Genomic DNA, 14893 nt, shown 5'->3' on the forward strand with positions numbered 1-14893 from the left:
GTCAGACAAGGGTCGGACACAATCCCTACACTGTTATTAATCACTTGTTTTCAGGAGGTATTCTTAGGGTTCGACAATGAAAAGGTTATGAAAGTCAACGGAAAGTACCTGCGGATTCTCCTATTTCGTTATCCCATTGTCTGGCTAACTAACTGAGGGAAAACTTTGTAGCGCATGATTCAGGACTTTAATGTACAAAGCAAAATGAGGAAATTAGGAATTAATGTGAGGAAAACTAAAAAAAAATTCATAGCCTGCAGCAAGGTGTCAGCTGTTTAGGACAGGCGGTGAGATATTCAAAGGGGTTCTGAATGTAAGTGTCCAGGGAGAGGAATGAAACAAGAACCGAATGTCGGCAAAGGAATGGCCACAAGAATACGGACAGGGTGAATACCAAGCACTTTCAGGTCATGAACAGCAGCTTACTAGTATTCCTCAGGAAGTATGCATACAATAATATCTTGCCAGCACTCGTTTCCTGGGCAGGTACCGTCTTTGTCAAAAGTAACCAGGCTGCATGGTTTGCTTCTAGCTTGTATAGTGGAGCCCTTGTGGCTTTCCTAAAGATAAAAAGGTGTTGGAAGGTGAGAAGACCCCCAGTCCTTACCTTTAACGACCATTTCCGCTTTATGGAAGTTGTAAGGGCTCCACTGTACGAGCTACAAGAAAACCATGCTGCCTGGTTACTTTTGACAAAGACTGTACTTTTAGGCTAAAAAAAGAAGGCTTCAAATTTAAGTAGGACGACTACAGCTGGCTTTGGAGCGAAGATGGCCGTGGCTAGTTTAAGACGCGCTAAAGAGCGTTCTGGAAAATTTGGTTTTCGCTGTCATTTTGTTATTTTTTTCGGGGGGTGGGGGGTCGGGGGGGGGGAGTTTTCGGGAACAAATTGTTTCAGTCGCAGACATCAGAGGTGCAAACTGAGCCCAAGGAAATAAAAATACGCGTGCACTCTCTGCTCGCGCGATACTCGACCTCATCACCTTGCGATTGGCAAGTGAAAACCATGAAGACAGCCCCTTAAAGAGTTTAATTGCCCTTTTTGTTACACGACGCAATAGTTTGATAAAACCATTGCATATTTCTGGTTCAGAAAACATAGTCAACGTCAACTAACAGGTTAGTTGATTTTCCATGGTGTTTTACCAGCTGATCGAGATGATGCGTTCCACCACCTGCTCCCGCGTTAGCGCACATCTCCCATCTTTCCTTGTGGTGCCTCCGTGATCACGATTCCCCTTTCTCAGAGGTCCCGTGTCTGCCCCACTTCCGAGCTTTGCAATACCGCGGTATCTACGGATCTATGATTTTTTGTGTGATCTGCGGAACGCCATCGCGTTTCGTTGCAAGCGTTGTTCGGTCCATTAAGATCGCTCCGCGTGTTACTAAGTATTACTCCGCCGATGGCGGAGTGACAAGCCGCCACGCCGCCGGTTGAACGCCACACCACGCGTTGGTTGATTGGTTTGGTTTATGGGGGTTTAATTCTTTCCGGCAAATTTAAATATCAAACTCCCCCTCTCCCCCCGCTTCTAGACATACTCTACTTTTGAAATAATTTCTAGGTTCTGCGATTTCCAGCTGAAGTGTTTCATTTTGCATTTACTCGTGTTTTTGTAGCATCTTTTGTGCCGCTGATTGCTACCATTGCTTTTGAATTTTTTATTTCCTCCTGCCATAGCCACATGCGATGCTGAAGTGTGCAGAAACAAATATATAGGTAAAAAATAAGAAAATCGATGACATCCATGGGTCATCAGAGAGATCAATGATACAGAGAGATCAATGCTGGTTCCCTACGATAGCAAAGTGTATTTCAAAGGGCCAAACAGAGCAGGTCCTGCAGACGGCAGTCTGGACGGATCACAATAGAAAGTTTTTAGAGTGTCATAGGCTTGACGCATCTGGTATAGGAAAGGGTCATTTAGAGGTCAATGATAGAGGATGTTTTTGTGCGCTGGACGCAGTTGGGCTGCTCCTGCTGCTGATTATCGCGATGAAGATGATTCTGTGTAGCAAATAACGACACTCAGTGCTCTCAGCGATAACCACCAGCTTATGTGGATGTTCAAAGTTGTAGCTCAGTAAATGCGCACGTAGACAGTGCGCACCCCACGCAGAAAGGAAGGCGGCAGTCGAGGGCTATGCCGACAGGAAACCCTGCCACTGCACTCTTTGGCTAATCTCAAAGCCAAGGCCAACGGTGCGCAAACATGTTATCGAGCGAACCTCCTGTTGGAAACAGGGCTGGCGAAAGTTGTTCATTGGTACACTGTAGTCGCGTAAAATAACAGCTGGGGACTGCGGCGAAAGGTGCACTAGCGTCTATCGACAGCTGCTGCTTGCAGTGCATGGAAAGTGCAATGCTCGTCCTTGCCTGCGGCATCAACAGGCCGCGTCAAAGCATTGAAACTTAACAATGGATATCACAAGACACAGTAGTTTGCATACCTGTCCGTCAGTCTCTCTGTATGCAGGGCACTTTTATCTTTCTTTCTTTTTAAAGCTCTTTCTAACATATGTCTCTCTCTATGTCGCTGTGTATCTATCTCTGCGTCTGGTATGGTGTGGTGTGGTGTGGTGTGGTGTGGTGTGGTGTGGTGTGGTGTGGTGTGGTGTGGTATGGTATGGTATGGTATGGTATGGTATGGTATGGTATGGTATGGTATGGTATGGTATGGTATGGTATGGTATGGTATGGTATGGTATGGTATGGTATAGGTGGTCTAACATCTCAAGTTGACAAAGACTTCGAGGGATGCCGTAGTGGAGTGCTCCGCGAGAATTTAGATCGCGGGTGGTTTTAACGTGTACTGACATTGCACTCTGCATGGGCCTACTTTTCTGTCCGTGCTGTTTCCCTGCTTGTGTCCTATTAACATTGCCCGACAATATCGGATGGATGCTTTTCAAAATTTGACGATGAATATGTCATTGCGCGCAGACTTTTGGCACGCTTGCGTCAAAAAAAAAGCAAATTAAGCCGAAATCAGCTCAAGATAGACAGCAGAGCAACTTCGCCACAAGCTTAACTATGATAAAGATCTGTTTCTACTCAGATCGCTTTCTTGTGCTTTGACGCACTGCTCTTGAGTGAAGTATTCAATCTTAGTTGCCGATATTGCGACAAAAATTGCAATGAGAGTACAGTCTGCTGCGTTCTGTAACAACGCGGTATTACGAGGATGGTTGGTTGGTTTGTGGAGTTTAAGGTCCGAAAGCCACTCAGCCTATGAAAGACGCCGTAGTGAAGGGCTCCGGATATTAAGGCGAAAGCCTTTAATGCCTCATGCTGTCGTGTCGGCAGATTTGTCCGCGTTTCGGCGTCACTACTTAAAAAGAAACTGCGTCGAGGCTGGAATCGAAACAGGGCCTTTGGCATTTGAAGCAGAGACGCTACCACTCCGCAACGAAGGCTCAAGGTTTGAGCGTGAATAAAGGCGCATCTAGTGAACGCATGGGTTTCATAAATAAAATAAAAAGAATAAAAAACAAAAACAAGGGAAGAAAAAATAAAAAATATTAAAAGTAAGAAAAGAAACAAAACTAAAAATGGAATGAAAAATAAAAATGAAAAATAAGAAACAAAATAAAAAATAAAAAATAAATAAAAATAAAGATAAATAAAAAGCTAACAGTGCGCCAGAAAACGCATTCGCCTTGCAGCACTTTAGAGAGCCAACGTGCCCTCCGTTTTTTTTTTTTCAACCAGCTGGTGTTCTTTAACCGTGCACAGGCATCGCACAGTACACGGGCCTCTAGAATTTCGCCTCCATAGAAATTCGACCGCCGCTGCCGGGGATCTAACCCGCGTCTTTCGGGCCAGAAGCCGAGCACCTTAACCACTTAGCCACCGCGAGGTTGGGAAGCAGCAGAGTCTGCTTGCTGTGAGCAAACCGAATGTCAGCACCTGTTGCTCAGCTCAACTTGGTTGGCCTTTCAAACTAGGTTGCAATCTCATGACAGTGGCTTTCAGGTCTGCTAGGTTGGAAAACAATGTTTACAAAACCAGTGCCTGCAAGTGAAATAGGTGTGAACGCCTTCGGATCGGGCCCTTTTTTGTTTAAGTTGGTTTTTGGGGTTTAACGTCCCAAAGCCACTCAGCCTATGAGGGACGCCGCAGTGAAGGGCTCCGGAAATTTCGACCACCTGGGGTTCTAGTACGTATTAGTCTGCAGAGTTCTTCTGTGCCTGAAAGTCCTTTAGACTTTCCAGCAACGCTGAATAAGTCGCCCTCAACACTGCGCAAAAAAACTTCTCGAGTGCACTCATTCGTTCTTAAAACTTCAGCGTTTCACTATAATTTTGTCGGAATACACACGTTTCCAGAGACCTTAACCGTAGATTCTTAAATTGTACCTATGAGCGAAGAAACTGTTTGTGGTGACTTTTTAAAGATATTTCTGCATAAGCACTTTCCTAATAAGGGTGTTTACTTCGGACGCTGTTATTCGGACTTCACTGTGACGTTCTGTGGTTACTGCTCAAATTCGTCGCAGCTTCGTAGGCTGCTGCTCGCATCCTTGTGGTCCGTCTGCCAAAAACACCCTTACTTTTTATCCGCTTCTGTTGGATCATTTATACTTGCTCGTCTCAGCAACGCTTCCTAAGGCTGTCTGTGGCTGGCTTCCACAAGCAGTATCACAGCTGTGGTTGGGAGTTCAGGATCCTGATATTTTTTCAGAGATATACGGCAGCGAGTATTGCAAACAGTAGAATGCTGATGTCAAGTTGCCGCCCTGTTATTGACAAAAATGTAGGGCTAAGCGAGGAACCGCTATCGGATCTGGCTAACAAAATTAGATGTAATAACAGAGCTTAATATATGCTTTTACAAGAACAACAGTAAGACCTTGCAAAAAAAGATGTGTTATTTACTCAATAGCTGTTAAGAGTGGTCATTTTATGGCATTAATTCGAAAATTACTCTAAACTGATTTGAAACTTGAACGAAAATTAATTTTATGGCTGACACTTACTTCGTCATGAGGTTGACGGACATCTGTCCATTAAGGGGTTGCGCCTTACGACTTTTAGAAATATTCTGCTTCATGCTTCATAAAAGAAAAAGCCCACTCAGAAATAAAGAGCAGCGCAATATCTGTTCGAACAAATTTGCAAAGCTCGCGCATTTGCCTGCAGAGAGCGGTCAATAAACTGGGCAGGATATCGTCTGCCACTGCTTGTTCGCAAAAAGCACTGAAAGCACTTTTCTGCCCCGGGCGTTGCTTACCAGAGCGATTTATTACGAGGATCGTGTTTCATGCCAAAGGAAAAACCCGGCGAAATCTCTCTATCTTTGATTATATTCCAAATGCCGAAACGCCGTTCAAGGTTAGAAAAAAACGTGTTTTATCACACCGGGACAATGGTTTTGGCGGTAACACCGCATGTACTAAGCTCTGACCCAGACTCAGTCATGAATAATCCTTCTTCCTGAATACCTGGCTTAAAGGGAAAATAGCGCTCCAGATTAAAACTACTTTATTTCTGGAAGCGCGGTGTGAGAAGTAGCTTCAGTCAAACACAGACTTTCATTGGCGGCAAACACATGCCTGTAATGCGGCTCCAAAAGACGTTAATGAAGTCTAAAGGTTCGTCCGTAATACCGTATGCTTATATGGTTTCAAGGTACCATAAGCAGCATATTCCTCTAGGATCTTTAAAAAGAAACTGCCCTCCAAACTCGACGCTGCAGCTCGCGTTAGTTGAATAAAACACAGTGACTGTCCAGAGTCGTCAACTCCTGGCATAACTATATCTCTTATTAGAGCACACATAATGGATGTATAGTCTTCGATTTGCAAGCGCAACCTTGCGTAACGTATTAGAAAATATTAAGGCGAAAGCCTTTAATGCCGTATCGTTGTCAACAGAGGTGTCACGCTTTCCTAGTCAGACAAGAAAAAAATCTTTGTGCACGATGGGATTCGAACCACCATCCTTCCGCTCCGCAGCCGAGCGTGCTAATGGCTACGCTATTTCCTGCCAGCGCATATGTAGATCTTGTCTAGGACGCTGGAGAGTGTTTGACGAAATGTGTCTAATCAGACGAATGCCTCCCAAACGCCCTCCAGTGTCTCCGGCATTTAAGATTCACAAACAATTGTGTACTTAATTAACATCTTAATCACACATCAGTGAACCAAGAAGCAACACCGCGCTAAACGCTTTCGCCTCACCGCACTTTAGGTCAACAAAGTGCACCCCCCCCCCTGAATTTTATTTTTTCTGTAGTTTTTATCATTTATTGATTAAATGATATCCATATCTGGAAACACCCCATGTTCTGCAGTACTGAGACAAATGTTTCCTCTTACTCGGCTATTGTATTTCTACTAAAAAGGAATATCGCATCAAAGCCATACAAAGTAGCTAAAGCTTACCGCCAACGAAAGGAGTCCATTGCAGCAGTGGTGGAAATGCCTTATAGTTGGCGTCAGTCGATGCCTATTATAGGGAGCTGCCTGCTGCGGTTGCGATTTTTGTACTGAGATGGGCACGTTTCATTTTTATTGTGTGTGTTCTGCGTTGGCTAAAACGTGGCGGAAATGCTGCTGGCCGCATTTGAGAGCAATAAAAATTGCTTGCCTCTTTCATTTTGCAGATCTAGTCACGTGATAGTTTTTAGAATGTTGTATAGAAACCCGACCATCTAGATTTTAATTCATTTCTTTTTTGTTTGCTTAGACAGATGAAACTAAATTTAAGGATGCAAAAAAAAAGCTGAAAAACGTCAAGTTGTAATCAGTACACCCAAACTATCTTCTTTCCGGTCACAAACAGAGGTTCTAGTTTTTAAACTGCATAGCAAAGTATACCGCGTATGCTGAGCAGGTTTCCATGGAAATAAAACAAAATTGTGGCCATATTTTCGCAATAATTATACACAGAGCACGGAAAGATAAATTGTTGATTGCATTTCCGAGAATGAACGGAACTGTGAGCGCCAACGAGTATTTAAGCCCGCTGCTGATAATACGCAGCCCATCGTTACATTGTTTTCTTAACCCTGTATATTCGTATAACATATGACTACGAGACTAACCGTTTATTTTTGCCGCTACAAATTCGGCTCTGACAGGTTCCCAAAAGTGGTACAGTTATGAATGAAACAAATATGGTAATTTAGTTAACTTCCACACGCTGTAAAATATTCTCCCGTTTTTCACAACATATGTATAAGAGCGCACTATAAAGAAATCAGAAATTGATTATAATGACAATGAGACGTTTATCCCAGAGTTACACATTCCGTTTGGCCACGATGGCTCAGTGGTAATGGCGCTCAGCTGTACAGCTTGAAGAGGTGCGTTCGAGGCGGCTGAAGCGGCCGCAATTCGCTGCGCTGTGAGTACACGTCAGAGAACTCCAAGTGGTCGAAATAAATTCGGAGCCCTAGCATAGAGTGTCCCTCATAGTAATGTCACTTTGGGATGTTAAACCCCATAAGCCAATCAACCTCAGAATTATAATTTCATAAAAAAAATTGGTCTGCGGTTAACCTTGTTCGGCTAAATGCGACTTCGGTGCGTTAGCACGTTTGCTCTCCTATATCTTTCTTTTCCTTAGTTCAGTTTTTTAGAAGGTTAAAACTTCAAGTTGCACCCAAAAGCACTTGCAGGCGTTCGTCGGCTTTGCACAAGCGATAAACCGCTTGAGCTTCTCTTTGCGATTCGTGTCATCTTTCACTCTGTTCGGCTGTCTCTAAAGCCACTTATCCTCGCCTTTCTACTGCATGTTCCTTCAGCGACTTCATCATTCACCTCTTTTTTCTCGCTTTTCTCCGCGTTTCTGGCTCTTATTCTGTTCTCGCATCCCGTTTAGCTTGCCTCGCGCTGCCACCTCACTATATCCATTTGATCGGTTGAATCACGTTAACGCTCTCTTCTTTTGCATTGCCGTTCACCTGGCCGTGTTCGTCGCTCGGCTTCGAAATGTGTGGAAGGACTGTCTTCGTCGATGATCTACCATTTGCTCCACTGTGCGTTCCTCCGGCGACTTCATCCTTTGCCTGCCCGCGTTTTCTCGCTGTTGTCTTCACACCCTCTCTCCACTCGACTGCAGCTGGCGCGACGACCTCCGCCCATTGGCTGCAGCTGTTACGAGCTCCTCCTAGCTTACCCAAGTTACTCCGAATTTCACCAGGACATCGCGCCTTTTTCGCTAGTGACCCACCGGTGCTAGCGAGCTAAAACGACATCATATACTTAACTTGCATACCTATATATCCTGTGTACTGCTGTAAGCTGAACGCAGGGCAGCGATAAAAAAAAATGTGCCGCTTCTTCCCAACTGAGAGCTCATGTAAACTTGCTCTTTTCATTGCGAATAGGCACGCCCATCACAACGTGTTCTGATTACAGTTGTCTCCCCTGGAAAAACAACAAGGTCGACTTATTCCTCGGCTCTTCAAATCGCTCTCGATACCACCTAGCAGAGTTCATGGTTTACGAGAGGAAAGACACAACACATCAACGGGTAAGTGAGGGAACTGAAGCGCCAGTCGCGTTAACTTGCGAGAAAGGGAGCATGATGAAGAAAATGGCTGAATTGCTTTTGAAATATTCCACTGCCAAGCAGCCTAATAATTCGCTGAATTTCGCCATGTAGAGCCAACTTGGAGATAATATTGCGTTCAGCAGAGTCTGCAACTTTGTGTGTGTTGGGTAGCTTGCATAGGTTCACGGACGATCGACTAAAAAGAGGCTACGGGCAGTCTCACTGTCCATGATTTAAGGAACTTGAAAGACGGAAAAGTCGACCACGTTAATTTCTGCGAGTTTGCTTTACTCGCTAGAAGAATAGAAACCTGATGTTGATCTCAATAGAGCGAGCTGAGGTTTATTACCCATAAAAAGTTATTTAGTCTGCGCCATTCTACGGTGCAAAGTGACAGGTATACAGCTGGACACTGCTCCAAATTCTATAGGATCATATCGACGATGTGCCCCTTGGTTGCTATGATCACAAAGAGCCGATTCTCGAGAGAGTTTACTCCTGAGCTAGCTTGGATGGCTCTCTCGATACAAAGCATATAGTAGTCAGTTCGTTATGAAAAAGAATGGCGATGGTGAGGTAGACTTTCCCTGGTAAATTTTCCAACGAAGCTACAGCTGAAGTAACAGAAGTAGCGCTGCATTCAGTCTGTGCAGTTTGACGAATTAAAGAACGGCTCTTCGAACGACTCGTGGAAATAGTGGGAGCGTTTTTGAATATTCTGCACTTTTCCCTCCCTTCACCAGATGTGGGCTTTATTGAAAAACCATTTTAGGGAGAGTCAGGGAAAGAGGATCCACAGCAGCATCACTTAAACTAAGTTGGGAGTTATGAAAGTCTCACTGCTGGGTGAAAAAAACATTTATGTGCTAAGGGAGTAATTACTCATTTCTGCAGTGCTGTCTGACGCGATCTTCAGCTTCAAGTAACAATGCTCGTTGTGGGTTCTTGTTGTATGTGTCCCGTCTGTGTTTTTGCACTGTTACTTGAAGATGAATAACCAACAAGCCCAAGCTGCTGTTCTGGCGATCTTCAGGTCGTTCATTTATAGTACTTAAATTACTTTGATTCAATCACTCGAATGCAGTTCACCTCTTTAAGAAGACTGAAAGTGGTGCATAAATTTAGGCAACCGATTGAGTCCTTTATTCCGCACCATCGCTTTTATACGGTAGTAACAGGCCGTGACGTGGAGAAATGTTGACTGGTCCTGCTCGGTCTAAACGGCAGTGAAAACTCTCAGATATGCTAGAGTGTAGACTAGGTATGTCGCAGTCACTCGCTAACAATTCCAAGAAACGAGAATTACGAATGCGAAAAACATATATCTTGCATTTATTCTAAGGCGACACTTGGGTTCGCGTTCCTTGGATAGAGTTCGCGGAGAGCTTAGAATCTCAAGTGCACTTTAGAAGGACGCAAAGAGCAAAGGCTTTGCCATGAATGCATGAACCCATGACACTGACGGTCAACGGGCGTGTTCTAGGGTGTCCTTTTAGCGGCTGTCTGTCCCGTAAATATGCCCATTTTAATTAACAAAATTTTATAATTTTTTTTCCCTTTCAAACTAAAGATTGAATGTGAGCGGCACTGACGAGAGTTCACATTCGTCCTACTTTGACTCACGCTTTAATTGTTAATTAATACAATTTCGTAGTACTAACATTGGCGCGGTTATCACCATTTGCAAGTTCGTAAACTGCAAACAGTTACAGGCTAAATTTCCGAAAACGCAAATGTAGGCCTGTAATTTACTCTGGACGATGGACGACAGTTGCCTTTCTAAACTGAGAGCACATTGCGTCATTCGTGCTTCGCGTCAACATTCACTAACAGTACAAACCAACAGCTTATCTTAATATAATAACAGCTACGAATGAAATGCGAAGTTCATCTCCAGGAGCTAATATATTTCTCTTCTTTTGTTGGAATTTAGAGTTATCTTCGTTCTTCACTTGTTGCTGGGTATAAAACCGAGCTGGTAGTACAGTAGCCCGAGAAGGCATGGGCGTACACTTTGAGCGGTTTTTCGTCCTTTCGGAAGCATCGACGACTGTTAGTCCCCGGAAAAGATTTTTGGACAGCGGAAAGCCTAACTGCGGGACGAAGCAGTCGTGTTCAAATTTCAAGGCCGCAATGTTAAGGCACCGATAGCAAGGAGACGAACGGACGGTCGAACGCTGCCTTGTTCTGCTCCGGTACAAGTCACTAGCTTTGATGGCATGCTTGCTGCTTATGAACTTGTATGCTTTTTGTAATCGAAGTCCGTAAGAGCACGCGAACACCGTCGCTATCAGTGCGGTAGCCGATACTTCTGCTCCAAGAAAGCCTTTGGGACGTGTATGTGTGTGAGCCGCGTCCTACGCGCAAACCATATAAGCAATTTCATTTCGTTGCTGTAATATTATTTTACACTCAATGGCAGCGCAGTAATGCTCTGCATTGGCAAGTACATAGAACCACGCCAACATGGCGGCGTGAAGGATCCAGTTTTAGAACGCGGCCACTATCCATACCCGACAGTTCTGGACAAAACCATTTTTGAACTGAAAAGAGTTTATGAACGGAATTTTTTTCGTACGTTGTAAGATTTCACTATAACAGTCAATTCATCGGAAGATATTACGTCAACAGGCTTCGGTGGCTCAGTGGTTATGGCACTCGGCTGCTGACCTGAAAGACGCGGGTTCGATCCCTGCCGCGGCGGTCGAATTTCGATGCAGGCGAAATTCTAGGGGCCCGTGTACTGTGCGATGTCAGTGGACGTTAAAGAACCCCAAGTGGTCAAAATTTCCGGAGACCTCCACTACGGCGTCCCTCATAGCCTGAGTCGCTTTGGGACGTTAAACAACGTAAAACCAAAACCATCAACAGGCTTACATTTTTTTCCATTTACGAATTCGTCGAAAGCGTCCCCCATTGGTTTTCTATGGCAGTCGTAACTGCTTCATGCGAGAGATGGAAAAACTTCACAAGAAAGATTTCGCTACAAATCGGATGAATGGACCATTAACATCATTATTTCTATAAATATACCGTGCAATTTTCAGATGTACAAATATTTTGGCCAACAATCTTTGACATGCTCGTCCGTGCCAGCAAGGAAGCACCACGCTCCAATACACACACGGTTCGATCACATTTTATTTGCGTGAAGACCCCCATTTTCAAGTGCGTCGTCTAAGTTTTAAATCTTATAAAAGTCTGATACGGAAGCGTACGGCAGTAAAACTGCCGTAGACTGTACGAATAACAGCAATAAGTGCTATGAATCGTGAATGGACAACACTTACCTGCTCCATGCTACGTACGTATATAACAAACATATTAGAAAGGCTCAAAAGTTGTCGCGTATATGTAGTGGATAGGCCACCCGGTTCCCAACAAAATAAATGGCGGTTCGATTCCCACATCGTGCTGTTGCTAGATAGGCTGCTTACAGCTGTCTCACTCTTTGGATTAACGGTTACTCCGGTACGTTGCTCGCCTTGGACCAACAGTTGCACCCAAAGGAATGATTCGAGCAGACCAACGGTTAACCCGTCTACATTTATTCTCAACAAAGTAGTGCAGTTCGTCTCATAAAACATTAACGTTTCGTCCGAAGGGACAAGAAAATGCTTGGAGTTCACTCTATATTTGCGCAGTAATATCGAGCTTCCGGTGATTATCTTGTTCCTACATTTTTTTTTCAATGTCATGCAAAAAAAATAAAGCACGTGGGTTACAATTTAGATCACCGGCGATTTACGATGTAAGCACCCTGGTACGCTATGAACGTACACAGGAAATCTGTGTGCGAACCGGATGCTAACCGCGCGCTCTGTGCTAAGAGAGATTGATGGCAACATTTTCACCTTGGAAGATTGATTGTTTTGCGCTTTACGAGCGCGAAGTCACTATCAACCTGTTTTTAACGTAGGATGCCTCGGACCCCTGGAAGCGCATGACGGCTAACACGCCAACCTCATGTGAGTATTACCGACCTAAGAAGACCACAAAACTTTATTTTCAAATGTGCGTACATATTCAGAATAGACCACGGGCCAAAAGCTAAAAATAGCTTTAAAATGCCTGTGGTGAATGAGTTAAGAGCACGAGTTTTTCGCATCAGCGTTCTCATTAAGCGACAGCTCATAATTGAACACCCCTTCGGGTGTTTTATGATGATTGGAGTTGACAAGATGCAGAATGTCCCAGAAGTCACGAACTTCTGTGGGCATGTTTTGAGAGTAAGTAGAACGTGTTGTCGGGCTAGTTGGTTCAATACTTCAGACATAGCAGTTGCGCGAAACACACCGTAACCTGTCTTGTGTGTGTGTGTTTCGCGCAACTGCCATGTCTGATGTTTTCAGAGTGATATGGTGGGGAAGGCCGTTACTGGCTACCGAGAAAAAAAAATGTGAATAGAGTAGCACGGAGACGCGGACACGGAACTTGAAGTGGATGACCAATGGGATGGGACTGTCAGTTTAGGCGTGGCGGCGTCATAGTGCTAGCCATTTTATCCGGGTTTCCTTTGATTTTTGAGGTTTCTTCAGGATTCACAGTCATGAAAAATGTAAACTCAAAACACAGCACACCGCACTAAACACGAAGGAGATAAACAATACTATTCCTAAAATTCCGTTTCGGAAGAAACTTCGTGCCAACGTTTTCAACGCAAACATAAAAAATACGACTTCTGCTAGAACCGTCCGCAAGCCTCAGCAGGACATTACAGAAGAATTCCTCAAAGGTCGCCATCCAGCCTGCCCACCACACTGCTTGCTTAGCGCCATCATCCTCGGCTTTCTCAACGCCAAATTCCGGAAATATTCTCCCTTTCAAAGGTCAAGCGTATGCGACGCGGCGTCACGTCGCTAAGATAGGCCTGCTGCACTCTAGTATGCCTCTGCTGCTTTTTTGAAGTCGATGGTTCAGATCCTCACAGTACGTGCGGTGCGTCTCTCTTGACTGTAATGTAATTTTGGAGGAGCGTTCACAGAGGATTTATTAATACCCTAGCTGAGATCACAACTAGACAGGCATGAGGAAAGCATGCAAATCGGAGAGTAGAAAACCGATTATGCGTTAGGGTAGGGCAGTAAATTCCGAGGGAGACAAATGTAACAAGGGCGACAGAGAGTAATGTGGATGAATGACATCTGCGATTTTTTTTTCATCGATAAAGTAGACGCAGTTGGCGCTGGTCTGAATTAATTCCAGACATGCGGGAGACACGTATGTTCTGCAGTGAGCGTTTTTGAATTAATAATGATGACGATTATTTCTTGCAATTAGTGAAGTGACCGAGTGCACTTTGCCAAAACTTAAGGGCGTATGGGGAGTTCTTCCGATGCTATACATCAGTACATGAACTGGTAAGCAGCGCACTCTCCCCGTATGATGAAAGGCAGTGGTCAAGGTTTGTCGCGGCAGGAAGCCCTGGGACTGCACTCTATATAGGATCAAATCCGAGGCCGATGGTGCGGAAACATGTTCACGAGAGGGAAGCTCAAACAGCTAACGAATCTCGCCCATAACTGATTTGCAAACGAGGGTAACACCAGGGGACAGTGACTAAAGGGGCTTATAGGGGGTATTCACGTGACGTCACGGGCGCCATTTTGTTGTTCAGGGTGCGGCTTCAGTAGTAGCAGTCGAAGGAGGAGGCGATAATCTAATCATACATGCGTGCGGGCTTTCACAGTGCTTCACAGACAAGAAAATGGCGGCCGCTGTGCGTCGGTCAGTACTCTCTAGAGTGAGTGGCACTGACGTCACAGTGGCGGCCATTTTGTGGTGCATGCAGCACGACGAAATGCTCGCAAGCGTATGTAATCGGCTTATCGCCAGCTGCTCCGGTTTGCACTGTGCTGCAAAATAGCGCCCGTGACGTCACATGAATATCTTTACCTTAGATACCCTTTCTCTACAGCTGCCCCTTGCGGCACTTCAAGAGCTGGACACCTGTATTCGCCTGCGGCGTCTTCAGGTCGCTTCGAGGAAGTTAAAAAGTAATGAAAACCATCACTTTCTACCGACTTGAGGCCTTCGCCTGTCTGTCTTTGCCGTCTGTCCGCATACCTGTGCTCTTGCCTGGCTCTCACATATTAGAAGGGCCCATTTCTGGGCTCCTACACGTGCTACAATAACAAAGCTTACGTGGCGAGCCACACAAAGGGGGAAAATATTGCAAAGCAGAACGGAACGCGTTCGCAACGGGGAGCGCTAATATGCTGCAAGTGGCACTTCCATTTAATAGTGAAGCAAACTCGAATATGCACGGAACAGCCCGCAGGACGATGCAGCATTTGCACCCACAAAACGGGAATCTCGAACCTAATCCACATCCAAATCCTAACTAACTTGGTTTGTTTTTGGTCTGTTACGCAGCTCTTTTTCCTTGTTA

The 14893-nt window shown here is 44.8% G+C and overlaps 1 protein-coding gene across 1 annotated transcript in view; it reads right to left on the reverse strand.

Annotated features, from left to right (window-relative positions):
- LOC149336023 (chorion peroxidase-like) overlaps positions 1-14893 on the reverse strand; it is a 48482-nt gene that overhangs the window by 29335 nt on the left and 4254 nt on the right. The window lies entirely within an intron of this gene.

Source organism: Amblyomma mixtum, chromosome 7 (assembly GCF_055824585.1).
Source record: "Amblyomma mixtum isolate Tamu chromosome 7, ASM5582458v1, whole genome shotgun sequence".
NCBI classification, from domain to species: domain Eukaryota; kingdom Metazoa; phylum Arthropoda; class Arachnida; order Ixodida; family Ixodidae; genus Amblyomma; species Amblyomma mixtum.